General features: G+C 35.8%; 1 long non-coding RNA gene across 1 annotated transcript in view; it reads right to left on the bottom strand.

Annotated features, from left to right (window-relative positions):
- The window catches only part of LOC110261641, a 53,714-nt gene continuing 38,879 nt past the window's right edge, over nucleotides 445-15,279 (bottom strand). Inside the window, exons 2-3 of the long non-coding RNA XR_002346025.1 lie at nucleotides 1,773-1,871; nucleotides 445-1,347 (exon numbers count right to left, since the gene is read on the bottom strand). This is a non-coding gene — a long non-coding RNA (uncharacterized LOC110261641). The remainder of the gene's footprint in view (nucleotides 1,348-1,772; nucleotides 1,872-15,279) is intronic.

Here is a 15,279-nt window from a genome sequence, read left to right as displayed (position 1 = left end):
GGCATATGGAGATTTCCCAGGCTATGGGTCTAATTGGAGCTATTGCTTCCCTGCCAGCCTATGCCAGAGCCACAGCAATGCCAGATCTGAGCTGCGTCTGCGACCTACACCACAGCTCCTGGTAACATCAGATCCTTAACCCACTGAGCGAGGCCAGAGATGGAACCTGCAACTTCATGATTCCTAGTCGGATTCGTTTCAACTGCGCCACGACATGAATGCCTCTTTTTTTAATAAATTTAAAAAATTAAGGAATCAGAGTCTGTATTCTAAAGTGCAAGCTCATACCTCTCCATTCTTTGACCAAAGAATAAATTTTTACTTTGCTTCTGAAAATGAGGTAAAATAAGAAATGATTTCTTACAATTGTAAATGTCTACATAGGAGGGACACTATACTTTTTTGTATAGCTTCAGAGAAAAGATTAAGGGCTGAGGTAGTAGCTCTAGAAAACTAGATTTAGACTTTTATATTAAGTCAGAGAAACAGCTAATAATTAACTTAAAGTATGAGAGAATAAAAGGGTCTTAACTTCAGGCATATGGTGGGAGGAGGGAGTGGGGACTACTCTCTTGCATTCTCCAGAAGTTGGAAATTTTTTCTTGTCACTGAAATATTGAACTACATGGCTGAGAGTATTTTCCAGTGATTAGATTCACTCAATGTATGATAATTTCTGCAATAGCTTTTACATCTCACAAAATAGCAACAGCAACAAAAGATCAGGATGTGGAGGGCACGCCTGTGGAGGCGGCAGGGTGAAATCACAAAGTAAAGGCACAGATTTAAGTTTGTTTTGCTCAAGCTCATCAGTAATTTGCACTTCACATTTGCTACTTGTAAGGAAAGAAATGCTCCCTGTGGATACACAGCCCAGTGTTGGGAAAGGATTACAAGACCCTATGAGAATTGTGAGTTTATGTATATAAGGATACATCACATTATAATCCTTGCATAGTTAAAGCCCCTAATTATTACAAATTGTCATTCATATGTACAGAACTAGTAGGCCAGCAAAAATGGACAATGTTTCTCCACTTGAAAGCATGCTTTCAAGATATAATCTAATTAAATATAGAACAATATAATGTTAAAAAAATTTGCTGTGGAAACAGAATCAGATGGAATATTTTGTATGTATCCTTAACACTATGGATTGTTTTCTTATCCCAGAGTCATTTGAGTTTCAAACATATGCCCTTCTTTAGCTATTCCAGTCCTTTCTGGTCAACTCTGAGTGTGCTTCTTCTGCTCCCAGCTCTTTCAGGCACAAAGTCTGGTTCTCTCTTCTCTAAAATTTAGTGTTCTCCTCCTCTGAATCATCTATGTACATTTACAGCATTATTCCTAAAAAGAGAAGACTTCTCAGCTTATCTTTCTGGTTTCTGTTTCATAATACCATTTCTGGTAAATATTCCCTGGATTTCAAAATCTAAAATATTTTGCCCTATGGTCCTACAGCACCTACTTCTGAAAACTTCCTTGTCATGTTCATGTTACATGTACATTATCTCATTTAAGCCTTATGGTATCTGCATTTTATAAATGGGAAAACATACCTAGAAATGTTCAGTATCTTGCCCAAGATAACCAAAAGCCTCATCAGGGATTTAAGCCCTTTTCTGACAGCACACACCATGAAGGTGAATAAGTACACAATGCAAAGAAAACAAATCCCACGCCATCATAGTTTTGAACTTTAAATTTTTTCTTAAAAAGACTTAATGGGTTTTTTTTTTCCCCTATCTAATAGGAATGAGTTATTAACATACCTTGATAACTTGGAAATGATAGAGGTGGTCAAAGTTCATTCCATAGCACTGCCAGCTTACTTGCTCGAAAAAAAATCTGGTGACTGTTTCTGAAGATGCCTTACAAGGAAACAAAGTGGGAGGAAAAGTAGATTCACTGGGATATGTTTATTTTACTAATCCCTGGAACTCCACATGGTCTAGGACCACAGGAGCTAGCACTGCATAAATGAACACAGATGTTTGGTTGTGGCTAAAACTGTTGCCTGTTACTGAGGATTATGGGATGTTAGTGAGCAATGAAATAGATTCTGGGACACAACCACATGCTGGTATTTTTTCTGGATAAGGAATTGCTTTGGTTTGAAAATTAAGAATTGCTAATGGAAAAAATATGCCACTTCTGAAACTTAATGTGACTGGCTTCTGCTTTCCAAGTTCCAAATGTGGCCCAAGTGTCAAGAGTTTAGGCCTTGGTGTTATGCTACCCCAGGGTGCTAAACATGAATTATGCATGGTATCCCCATTGATATGATCAATCTAATTAGAGTGGCACTAGGGTGTAGGTTTTATTAGTTTAAATTTAGTAAGTCCAGTTCTCATTGCCAATATAGCTTCCTAAGTGAGTACTGAACTACAGCAATAATAGCTGGGAAGAAAGCTTCCTTATTCCCATATATTAACTAAGGTTCATTATGTGTCCAGCATTCTTTATACCTAGTAGCAATGTCAAAAGCAGAAACAGGAGACACTCCTCCAAGTCCAATTTAATTGGTTCTCCCCTACTCCTACAGTAACAAATTTATAAAAATTTATGATTGTGTTAAATATTTGGAAACATTGTCAATAAGTTATAAGTAGTGTTCCCTTCACTCAAAATAATAACTCTATTATACATATTTCTAATTCATGCTATAAACTTGCTCATGATACCAGACTCGCATGACCATATGTTTAAGTTCAAATACAAATTAGAAGTTTCCCCAGATTATCACATAATAGATTATTGTGAATCTTTCAACAAGTGGTTTCCTGGGGTTTAATCAAAGTCTTGCTCAGCTTCGAGGCTGCCAGTAACAATCTGATGTTTCTATTAGATATAAGCCTTTTTCAGGAAAATTTTCCTGTCTTTAACACTGGAATCATTTCCCAATGTTAGTTCCCATAGAATAAACACTTATTGTCATGTAATAGTCCCTTGAATTCCTTCTCTCAAAATATTACCCTTTACTCATCTACCTGCTTCTTTTAAAAATGCCATTGTAAAATATATCAATATATTATAACTTTGTATTTTACATTAGACATAAATAATGGTCTGTCAATTTCACTTGAAGGGAGAAGTGTTTTAAGTTTTAACTTTTTTCAATTTAAATTTTTAAATTTTTTTATTACTCAATGAATTTTATTACATTATAGTTGTACAACAATCATCACAATGCAATTTTATAACACCTTCTACAACTCAATACCAAAAAAACAAACAACTCCATCAGAAAGTGAGCAGAAAATCTAAAGACAATTCTCCAAAGAAGACATACAGATGGCCAAAAAACACATGAGTGTTCAACATCACTCATTATTAGAGAAATGCAAATCAAAACCACTATGAGGTATCACTTTACACTGGCCAGAATGGCCATCATCAAAAAGTCTACAACAATAAATGCTGGAGAAGATGTGGAGAAAAGGGAACCCTATTACACTGTAGTGTCAATGAAAATTGGTGCAACCACTGTGGAAAACAGGATTAGAGATTTCTCAGAAATTAAAAATAGAATTACTGCTTGATCCAGCAATCCCACTCCTGGGCATCTATCTAAAGAAAATCCTGACTTGAAAAGATACATGTACTCCAATGTTCAGTTCAGCACCATATACAATACCCAAGACATGGAAACGACTTTAATGTCCATCGACAGAGGAGTGGATCAAGAAGATACACAATGGAATATTACTCAGCCATTAAAAGGAAAGAAATAACAGCATTTGAAGCAACATGGATGGACCTAGAAATTATCATGCTAAGTGAAGTCAGTCAGACAGTGAGACACCAACATATGTTATCACTTACACATGGAATCTAAAAAAAAGGACATGATGAACTTCTATGCAAAACAGAAACTGACTCACAGACTTTGGAACTGCTATAAATTAAGTTTTATCCTTAGCTGAAATGAATGTAGATCTACTCATCAGCATCCTTAATTATAATACAGTCCTAGCCATATGAGAGCAGTTAATACATGTTATTGATGCTCTTACATTCAGCCTTATGATTAGACTTCATACTGGGAGTCATAAACTTTTTTTAATGTGGTCTCAAACTGAAAAGCAGTCAGTGTTTGAAACAAGCCAAGGTTTTTTACCTAGAGGTTCTGGTCAAAGAAGCATCACAAACTCAGAACAATTCAGAGAAGATCTTCAAATGCTTTAAAAACAGAGAAAGAAAAAAAAAATGCTCTGCTGAAAATACTGATGTATTTCTAGAAAACTATTTCTCAGAGTTAAAACTTCTACCCCAAACTGAGCACGGCCCTTTTCACTAGAAGAAGAGAGTACATCCATCCTTCCCTTTGTAAATAATCACTTACCAGAACGTGTGGGAGGTACAAGTAAAGTGAATGTTCAGGATTAATCTTGCTTCCTGGAAGCTCTCTTTAAGCAAGTAAACTGATCTGTACACTAACGATGCACCTATTTCCTAGCCCCTAAAATTATAAAGTTGTACTCAGGAACAAAGTGCCTAGAGACTCATTCAAGATTTCTCATTTCAGTAAGTGAATTATAAGGACTAGAAATGGCTATGAAACCATGCATGAAAGCTACAGGATTCAACTTTGCTCGTGGTCTTCACAGATTACTTCTAGTGTAAAGATCTGCATTTGATTTATTTCTTCATTCCCCCAAAAGACCATTCCATCAGTTTACTTTCCTTTTTTCTGGTTTTTAAAATACTCACCCCCAAAATGACGCTAGAAGCCAAGAATAATCTACTTCCAGTTTTATTTCCATCCAATCATCTTTGCTTTCATTTATACTCACCTCTGAAACTTGACTTGTTGGTATTTTCTAGTCAAAGTGTTGTTAAACTTGTAAATAAACAGATAATAACATTGTTAGGCTCTGAGAGCCAAATTATCCGTCACAACTACTCAACCTCTACAATCATATCACAAAAGCAGCTGTAGATCGCATGTAAACAAATGAATGTTGTGGATTCCAATAGAGTTTAATTTACAAAATGAGAGAGCAGGCCAAATTCGACCCACACAGTACAATTTGCTGACTCCTGCTCTAGTCTAACACCGAACCACAGATTCACCAAATTGTTCAGTGAGTACATCAAGCATTTGAACACATACACATTAATTTCCCCAGATAATCCACTAATGAAAGATTGCTTGGATTTTTGTCTCTCTGCACACTATCTACACAATTCTTCTTGGACTATCTGAAATCAAGGCAATATGCTTATTGCTAAACTAATAAGCTTAAAGTAACAATATAAATATATAATACTCATTAGTGAATAGATTTCATATAAACACATAGATGGAAAATTTAATCTACAAACATGAGGTACATCCTTCTGTGCTGAGCCTCCCATTTCCTTACATATTTCGGATAGTAGAAATAGCCAGGTAGTTAACTTCTATTAGCCTAATACCCCTACCCCCTTTTCTGCAGACACTGATCCCTGTTCTCAGGTTCTTTTGGCTTCCCTATTACTACAGATTATCTTTTATGGTGCCATAGACTAAATCTTAGCTAATGCTTACCTGGTCTACTTTTCACTGAAAGATTATACATGGCCAAATTCATTTTAGCTGCTTAAAAATTGAGGAAGTTTTAGTACTTTTGATTAGACTGTGCCATCCTTTTTCTTTTTCAGACATACTTTTTTTTTTTTTTTTTGGTCTTTTTGCCATTTCTTGGGCCGCTCCCGCGGCATATGGAGGTTCCCAGGCTAGGGGTCTAATTGGAGCTGTAGCTGCCAGCCTACGCCAGAGCCACAGCAACGTGGGCTCCAAGCCGTGTCTGCAACCTACACCACAGTTCACAGCAACGCTGGATCGTTAACCCACTGAGCAAGGGCAGGGATTGAACCTGCAACTTCATGGATCCTAGTCAGATTCGTTAACCACTGCACCATGATGGGAACTCCACATTCTCTTTTAATTAGAAATTTTACTTTCCTAATCTTCTGATGAGCTCTGGAGACCTAGAGTTCCATACGTAGTACATTTCTGAGCTACTGACAGATTAAATTTCATACCCATTCATATATATGTGGCATTACTTTTTAATCAGATGTAAGAAAAATTAAGTAATGAGCATAACATACTGTTTTGTTTCCAAATGAGTGCTTATAGTCATAACGGCCATCATTAATAAGTCTACAGATAAGTAGAGGAGAGGGTATGGAGAAAAGGGAACCCTCCTACACTTTTGATGGGCATGTAAATTGATGCAACCACTATGGAAAACAGTATGAAGGTTCCTCAGAAAACTAAAAAGAGGTATTAAAATGATATTATCCAGCAATCTCACTTCTGTGTATATATCTGGACAAAACTAATTCAAAAAGATACATGCACCCCTATGTTCACAGAAGCACTATTCACAATAGCCAAGGCATGCAAACAACCCAAATGTCCATGGACAGATGAATGGATTAAGAAGGTATGGTACATATATACAGTGGCATACTCCGCAGCCTTAAAAAGAAATAATGCCATTTAAAGCAACACAGATGCAACTAGAGATTACCAAACTAAATGAAGCTAGGTCAGAAAGAAAAAGACAAATGTCACATATCACTTATATATTGAATCTAAAATATGGCACAAATGTACTTATCTACAAAACAGCAACAGACTCACAACCCTAGATAACAGATTTCTGGTTGCTAAAGGAGCAGGGGTTGTGGTGGGATCGGCTGAGAGAATAGGGTTAGTAAACACAAACTATTACATTTAGAATGGATAAGCAATCAACAAGTCCTACTATATAGTACAGGGAACTATATCCAATCTCCTTGGATAGACCATGATGAAAACTATTAAAAAAGAATGTGTTATATACATGTATGACTGAGTCACTTTGCTGTACAGGAGAAACTGGCACACTATTGCAAGGTGAAAAAAGATAAAATGAGTGCTTATAAAATTTAAAATAAACTTTCCTAAGAAACAGTATTTTGAAAAAATAGAGCATATAGAATACACAGGAATTATACAAATTCAAAAAGATGTATACATGTATTATGAGAGCCAAAACAGACAAAACACAGATTGCTGGTTTCCAAGGACAGGGGGTTGGGAGGGGATGGATGGAGATTTTTAAAGGATACAAATCTCCAGTTATTAAATGAATAAGTTCTGGGAATATTACATACAACATGGCTAATACAGTTATAACACTGTCACACATATTAGGAAGTTGCTAAGAGTATAAATTAAGTCTTTACCATAAACAAAAAATTGTAATGGTGTGGTGTGATGAATGTTAATTTTATTGTGATAATCATTTTGTGATATATACATACATAAAATCACTACATCATATATGTTAAACTTATACAATATCATGTCAGTTATATTTCAATAACTGGGAAATTTAAAAATTATTTTCAGCCATTTGGAGTTTATTTTTGTGCATGGTGTGAGGGTGTGTTCTAGTTTCATTGCTTTGCATGCAGCTGTCCAGGTTTCCCAGCAATGCTTGCTGAATAGACTTTCCTTTTCCCATTTTATGTTCCTGCCTCCCTTGTCAAAGATTAATTGACCATAGGTGTCAGGGTTTATTTCCGGATTCTCTATTCTGTTCCATTGGTCTGTCTGTCTGTTTTGATACCAGCACCACACTGTTTTGATGACTGTGGCTTTGTAGTATTTCTTGAAGTCTGGGAGAGTTATGCCTCCTGCTTGGTTTTTGTTTCTCAGGATTGCTTTGGCGATTCTGGGTCTTTTGTTGGTCCATATAAATGTTTGGATTGTTTGTTCTAGTTCTGTGAAAAATGTCCTGGGTAATTTGATAGGGATTGCATTGAATCTGTAGATTGCTTTGGGTAGTATGGCCATTTTTACAATATTGATTTTTCCAATCCAGGAGCATGGAATATCTTTCCATTTCTTTACATCTTCTTTGATTTCTTTGATGAAAGTTTTATAGTTCTCAGCATATAGGTCCTTTACCTCTTTGGTCAGGTGTATTCCGAGGTATTTGATTTTGTGAGGTGCAATTTTAAAAGGTATCGTATTTTTGTATTCCTTTTCTAATGTTTCATTGCTGGTATATAGAAATGCAACTGACTTCTGAATGTTAATCTTATATCCTGCCACTTTGCTGAATTTATTAATCAGAACATTGCCTAAAAGAGGGACAAATGGGAAGAATAATTAAAACAAATACTCAAAATGCAGAAGTTCTCTGGCAGATCAATACTAGAACTCCCAAGGGTGAAGAGTGTGATTAACTCAACACTGGGCACCTGAGGTTAAGAATCCCTAAATAAGAACTGAAGATTTAGGAGACACCAAACTTGACCAAATAAAACTATATTTCATTGACTGGAATGGTCTGTTAATCAAGTAATGTGCTCTCATTTTCTTAGAAGCAGCTAGAAAGACACTACTATTAATAATTAAACTGAGACTAGATTTTTGTTTTTTGTTTTTTTTTTGTTTGTTTGTTTTTTTGCGTGATGGCACATCGCTACTAGTTGTTAGTTGAAAGAAATCTACCATTGGGACTTCCTATGAGAAATGCAATTAAGAACCATCAAAGTCATCAAGAGACCAAGTATGCACAGAATATAAATGGATTACAAAGATTTACAAGGAAATGGTTCCACAGAGGGAGTCCAGTGACATGCAACCACCAGAGCTCAGCTTTAAATGGCTTCTATTTTTCACTAGAACTCTAGAATGGAACTAATTCCATGCAAATTACTGCAAAGCATCTATTTTGCATTGAAATTTGGAGATCTGACACTCCATGTGAGCTTTTTTGTACCAAGACACTTAACACGACTGAAGAATTCATTATTGAAGGGGTCATCCTAGAAATTATTAGAACCATCCCAGTGTACCAACTGCAGGGCTCTGGATGGTACAGTTATTAGCCAGACCTTAACTCCCATGGCTTCAACAGGACAGCTTTGCCAGCATGAGAACCACAAAACACGATCCCACAGTTAGTGTTCCCCTAACTGAATTTAACAGTAATCAACGGCCTCCAGGAAATGGCATGTGAAATCATCCTCAAAATCACATTTCATCACTTCTCCAATATGCAATGGTTTGCCCTGATAATCCTCAGTTGTTAGATTGTACACTTACAAAGAGCAAAGGGCAGAGGAGAGTATTAGTCTGCTATGGCTGCTTTAATAACATAATATCACAGACTGGGTGATTTAACAAGAGATTTACTTTCTCATGGTTCTCAGGGCTGAGGTCCAAGATCAAGATGTTTTCGGTTTGTTTTTCTTGAAGCCTCTCTCCTTGGCTTGCAGTTGGCCATCTTCTGTGTCCTCACATGGCCTCCAAAAATTGTGGAGTGGGACTGGGGGCAGGGGGTGTGGGTGGCACAATACTGTAACAGGAAAGAACAAACAAAAGGAAGAAACCTGAAGCCATTCGGGGAAATGTGGTGATTTGATTTGTGGGAACTGCCCAAACATTACAGGGAAATGGTAATGAACTTCTGGGCAGAATTGTCTGTGATGACTTCAGCTACCTACTTCATGGATATTCCTTGTTATCAGAGTTAAGACCACGTTTATAGCATTGTCTACATGGCCACACATGATCTGTGATTAACTCTTGGGAGTTATTTCTTACTGCTTTCACTTCTCTCTTAAATTCAAGCTACACTGGGCTTCTTTTCATTCTCTGAACGGGCCATGCTTCCTTCTTTCATAGGATTTTTGCTACTGCCATTCCTTCCACTGGGACATATTGCCATCTATTCATCCATCATTTTCATCTTGAATGTCACATCTTTGAACTCTCTCTTGTGTCCCTGACCTTGTTCAAGTATCTGTGTTGTATCTTCTATAGCACTGACTTTTTCACAATAATTTCTTTACAGTTTATACATCCCTATACATGTATTTCAATGAGAGCCATGTTGTTTTAACTCAAGCAAATGGTTGACAATTAGTACAGAGTATCACTTACATGGTACTTTAACACTGGGCAAGACAGGATTAATTTTATACATGTTAATTCACGTAATTCCTGTAACAACTAAGATGTATTTAAAACAGTATCATCACTCACATTTTATCAATGTGAAAACAAAGGCACAGAAAATGTATATAAATTGCTTAAGAGCACGTATCTGAAAGAGAGCTCAAACTTGAACTCAGGTAGCTATGGATTTGTAGCCTGCCCTTAACCAATAGCCTATTCCCCAAGGAATAGTTATTACTACTTAACTACTGTACTACTCCCATTGCACTGATCATCATATCCAAACACATTTTGAGATGTTATCAAAACCAAAAACACTTAAAGCTCTATATGGATAGAATTATCATAGTGAAGTAGAGAAAGTCATGATACTTTGATTTCAGTGGAACTGAGGCAAGATCCAGCTCTACCTCCCTGAAATAATGTTGGCAAGCAGTAAATGCACACAGTTTGGTGCTTCAGTAAGAATCTTACATTTCAAAAAAAAAAAAAGACAGTTGCTCTAAATAACTGCAACTAATACACAAAGGATTTAAAAAGATCACACTAGTTGAACGTCCAAATTATTATAGTTATCTTTTAAAATACATAGAATCTTCTAAAATATATAGAAAATACACATACTAGCTTGTGATAAATATCTGCCAATTTATGTTTTAGAGAGCATTAGAGGACAACAGAACTTTTGACTCCTTGCGACCTCCACAACTACTTCTTCTGACAAGAAGTAGAGTACAACACTTAAAATACTAGATTCTGGAGACAAATTATATAGATTCAAATTATAGATTCAAATGAATAGCTATGTGTGTGACCTCAAGAAAATTAAGCTCAGAGTTCCTGTCATATCTCAGCAGAAACAAATCCAACTAGTAACCATGAGGATGAAGGTTCAATCCCTCGCCTTGCTCAGTGGGTTAAGGATCCAGCATTGCTGTGAGCTATGGTGTAGGTCGCAGACATGGCTTGGATCCTACATTGTAGTGGCTGTGGCATAGGCCAGCAGCTACAGCTCCACTTTGACCCCTAGCCTGGGTATATCAATATGCCATGGGTGTAGCCCTAAAAAGACAAAAAAGAAAAAAAATTAATCTGCTTCAAAAAATAGTATACTTATCTTTTGGTCTGGTAGTGAAGTTTAAATAAATTAGTGTAATGTTCCAAGTATTTTGTGTACCTAGTACATAGTATGTGTTATAGCTGTTATTATCTGATCAAGAAATTTTAATTTACTGAGTTAATTTTATGACTCATTCTGTAACTAATGTAAGTTATCATTTGAACTTAAAGATAGTTAAGATGGCTCCAAAATGTGAAACAGAGGGAAAGATCTCAAAGTTTCATGATTTAAATAGGTGAATGTCCCAAGACCCCAAATGAATCTCAAAGTGTAAATAATATTTTTTTCATCCATTGTTTGTAACTTTGCTTTTCTATATCCCTACTTCTCATGAACCACCAGTCCACATATGCTGATGCTATCTTGGAAGCAGACATTTCCACAGTGTATAACTTAGAATAGACCTATGGCTATTAGAGATGGCTTCCAGTCTATGACAACATATATATTATATATATATGTACATATATAAAATATCAATTATGTTACTTTTTTTGTCTTTTTTTTTTTTTTCTCCTTAGGGCCACACCCGCAGCATATGGAGGTTCCCAGGCTAGGGGTCTAATCGGAGCTGTAGCTGCCGGCCTATACCACAGCAACACAGGATCTGAGCCTCATCTGTGACCCACACCACAGCTCACGGCAATGCCAGATCCTCAACCCACTGAGAGAGGCCAGGGATCAAACCTGCAACCTCATGGTTCCTAGTCAGATTCATTAACCACCGCGCCATGATGGGAACTCCTGGATGTATATTTATATTAATATTGATATTATTGATTATATAGCAATTGTATATATTATATATATTAATTATGTTGATATTAATGTATTACACTAAGGACACAGTGGAAGAGAAGGTCAAGTACCACAAAGGTGATTATGATCACTTTTTCATCACTTAGCAGCTTCCACCTAGTGGGTAAGATACATCCAAAATTTTATGTGTATGTTTGACCCATTTATTTTTTAATATGTTTTTCTTTTGTCCTCAGACTAGAAATATAACAAGAAAAACTAAGTTCAAAATCCTAATATTAATAAATATAAATGGACAAGATTGGCCAATAAAAGATAGTAAATGTCAGACTGGATGGGAGAAAAATTAGCCTTAAAATTAGCCTTATGATATTTACCAAAAAAAGTCTAAATTTCAACATTCGAAATATCACTTGTATGTGGAATTTAAGAAAATAAGTAGTAAATATGACAGAAACAGACTCACAGATATAGAGAATAATCTAGTGGTTACCAGTGGGGAGAGAAGGGTCAGGATTAGGTAAGAGATTAAAAGGAACAAACTACTATGTAAAAAATAAGCTACAAGGATATATTATATAATACAGGAAATATAGCCAATATTTTATAAGAACTATAAATGGAATATAACCTTTAAAAATTATAAATCATTATGTTGTACAACAGAATATTGTTTAGCAACTATACCTCAAAAAAAGGAATAATTAGAGATCCCATTGTGGCTCAGCAGGTTAAGGACCCAATCTTGTCTCTGTGAGGATGGGGGTTTGATCCCTGGTCTCGTTCAGTGGGCTAAGAATCTGGCATTGCTGCAAGCTGTGGCATAGGTCCATATGCAGCTCAGATCCAGTTGTTGCCATGGCCATGGTGTAGTCCACAGCTGCAGCTCTGACCTGAGCCCTGGCCCAGGAACTTCCATAAGCCACAAATGTGGCCATTTAAAAAAAAAAAAAAAAAAAAAAAAAGGAAAAATTGAAAGCCAAATATAAATTTTTAAAAGATTAGAAAAAATAAAACTAAAGGACTATAAACAAATTAAGAAATTAATGAGATTAAGAAAACCACATATAACATTACCAAAAATCAATTGCAGTTTTGTATATTAGCAACAAATAATAAATGTCACCAACTCCAAGGTGAAACAAAAATTATACAAAGGTACCTAAGAATAAATCTAATGAAATACATATGATATTGATGGACAAAAAATTTTGAAGATACATAATGACTAAATAAAAACAATAATATACTCCATACGTTGAAAGAACATAAAAGAATCCCCAAATAAACAGATAGTATACCATGCTAATTAGTATAAAACAATACCAGAAAAGCTATCAAGACTTTCCAAGTTAGCTACAGATTCAATGTTATTATAAGCAAAATCTTAACAGGATTTTGTTGAGGGGCTACATAACAAATTACACTGAAATTCATGTGGAAGTAAAGTGAAGAACAGAAACAATTAAATTAGAAAACAGAGTCTTGCTGTACCAGACACCATATCTATATTCTTATTAAACTACAGTAACTTCCACACCATCAACGATAAAAACACTGACCAATGATGTGAAATACAACATATATAAATAGGTACACATACCATATGAACATGCATTATAAAGTTGATATTTCAGATTATAGAAATTTTAGACCACTCAATAAACAGTACAAATGGTTAGCCACATGGAAAAAATGAAATTCCTGTCTCACATTTTAAACCAAAACCAGCTACAGTTGCGTTATGAAGCATAGTAACAGAGGATATTGGTACAAGAACAGAGAAATAGACCAGTGGAATAAAAACTCAATACAGAACAATGAATACACGGATATTCCATTTAAGTATAATATGGCACTTCATGACATAGTTGATGAAAAAAGCTGTGTTATAATAATGGTTCTAGAATAAATGAATATCCACATGGGGAAAGATGAAAATTGACCTCTATTTCACATAATATAAGAAAAGTCACTTGAAAATGATACAGATCTAAATATGAAAATCAAAACAATATACCCCCTAGAAGATACAAGTATGTGTGTATATATATATATTTAATAATGTGCTTCATGATACATTATACATAAAACATAGTATAACCCATTGTCACAAATCCTTAAACAGAACCAAAAAAGCAATGAGCATTAAAGAATAGGTTAAGTTTGACTATGTTAAGAGGTTGTAGAAGTTCCTGCTGTGGCTCAATGGTAACAAACTGACTAGGACTCAAGAGGATGCAGGTTTGACCCCTGGCTTTGCTCAGTGGGTTAAGGATCTGGCATTGCTGTGAGCTGTGGTGTAAGTCGCAGACACAGCTCAGACCCTGCATTGCTGTGACGTAGGCCGGCAGATACAGCTCCAATTCGACTCCTAGTCTTGGAACTTCCATATGCTGCAAGTGCAGCTCTAAGACGACCAAAAAATAAGTTTTATTCATTGAAATGTCCCATTAAGAAACTTAAAGTGTAATAGAGAACTTACTTGCAACACACAAAAATTGATAAAGAACTTGTATCCAAATTGTTTAAAGACAGATCAGAGATGACAGCTAATGTAAAAATAGCTCTGGAGTTCCTGTTGAGGCACAGCAGAAATGAATCCAACTAGTAACCGTGAGGTTGTGGGTTCAATCCATGGCCTCACTCAGTGGGTTAAGGATCTGATGTTGCTATGAGCTGTGGTGTGGGTCACAGATGCAGCCCGGATCCCGCATTGCTGTGGCTGTGGCATAGACCGGCAGCTACAGCTCCTATTCGACTCCTATTTTTGGAACTTTCATATGTCTCAGATGCAGCCCTAAAAAATCAAAAGACAAAACCAAATCATTATCTCAGTAATGTCAACAGTTAAGAGAATGCAGAACATTAAGACCTCCCATGCAGTGTTTGATGGAAATTGGTATTAAACTTGAGGAAAGTTTTATTCTGATGTACTTTTCATAAAAATGCATAAATGTGTTCATCAAAACATACAAGAAATAATATGCATACCAGCATTTTCCCCTAATAGTGCTGTGAAGGTTAATTTAATATGTCAACCTGGTTAGGCCAAGTAGATAGTCTTTGGTCAAACATGGTCTAGAACTTGTTGGGAAGGTATTTCAGATGGGAAGATATTTCAGATGTGATTAATATTTAAATCAGTAGACTACCCTCCATAATATGGGTAACCTTAATCTATTCAATTGAAGAATTTAAGAGAAAATCTTGATATCCTCAAAAGAAATTTTGCCTTCAGACCACATTCAGACTCAAGATGCCATGTCAAGTCTTCCTTGGTCTGCCTTGAACTTATAAGCCTCCAAAGTCACATGGGCTAATTCTATAAAATCTCACATACATATATATACACACACAAACACATACATGTGTACAAGTGTATATACACATGTGTATATATGTGTATGTATACATATGAATATATACAGTATATGCGTAAATACAC

This window comes from Sus scrofa, chromosome 7 (genome assembly GCF_000003025.6).
Source record: "Sus scrofa isolate TJ Tabasco breed Duroc chromosome 7, Sscrofa11.1, whole genome shotgun sequence".
NCBI lineage: Eukaryota > Metazoa > Chordata > Mammalia > Artiodactyla > Suidae > Sus > Sus scrofa.
The sequence above is the reverse complement of the archived record's forward strand: the minus strand, read 5'-3'. Positions and strand labels throughout refer to the sequence as shown.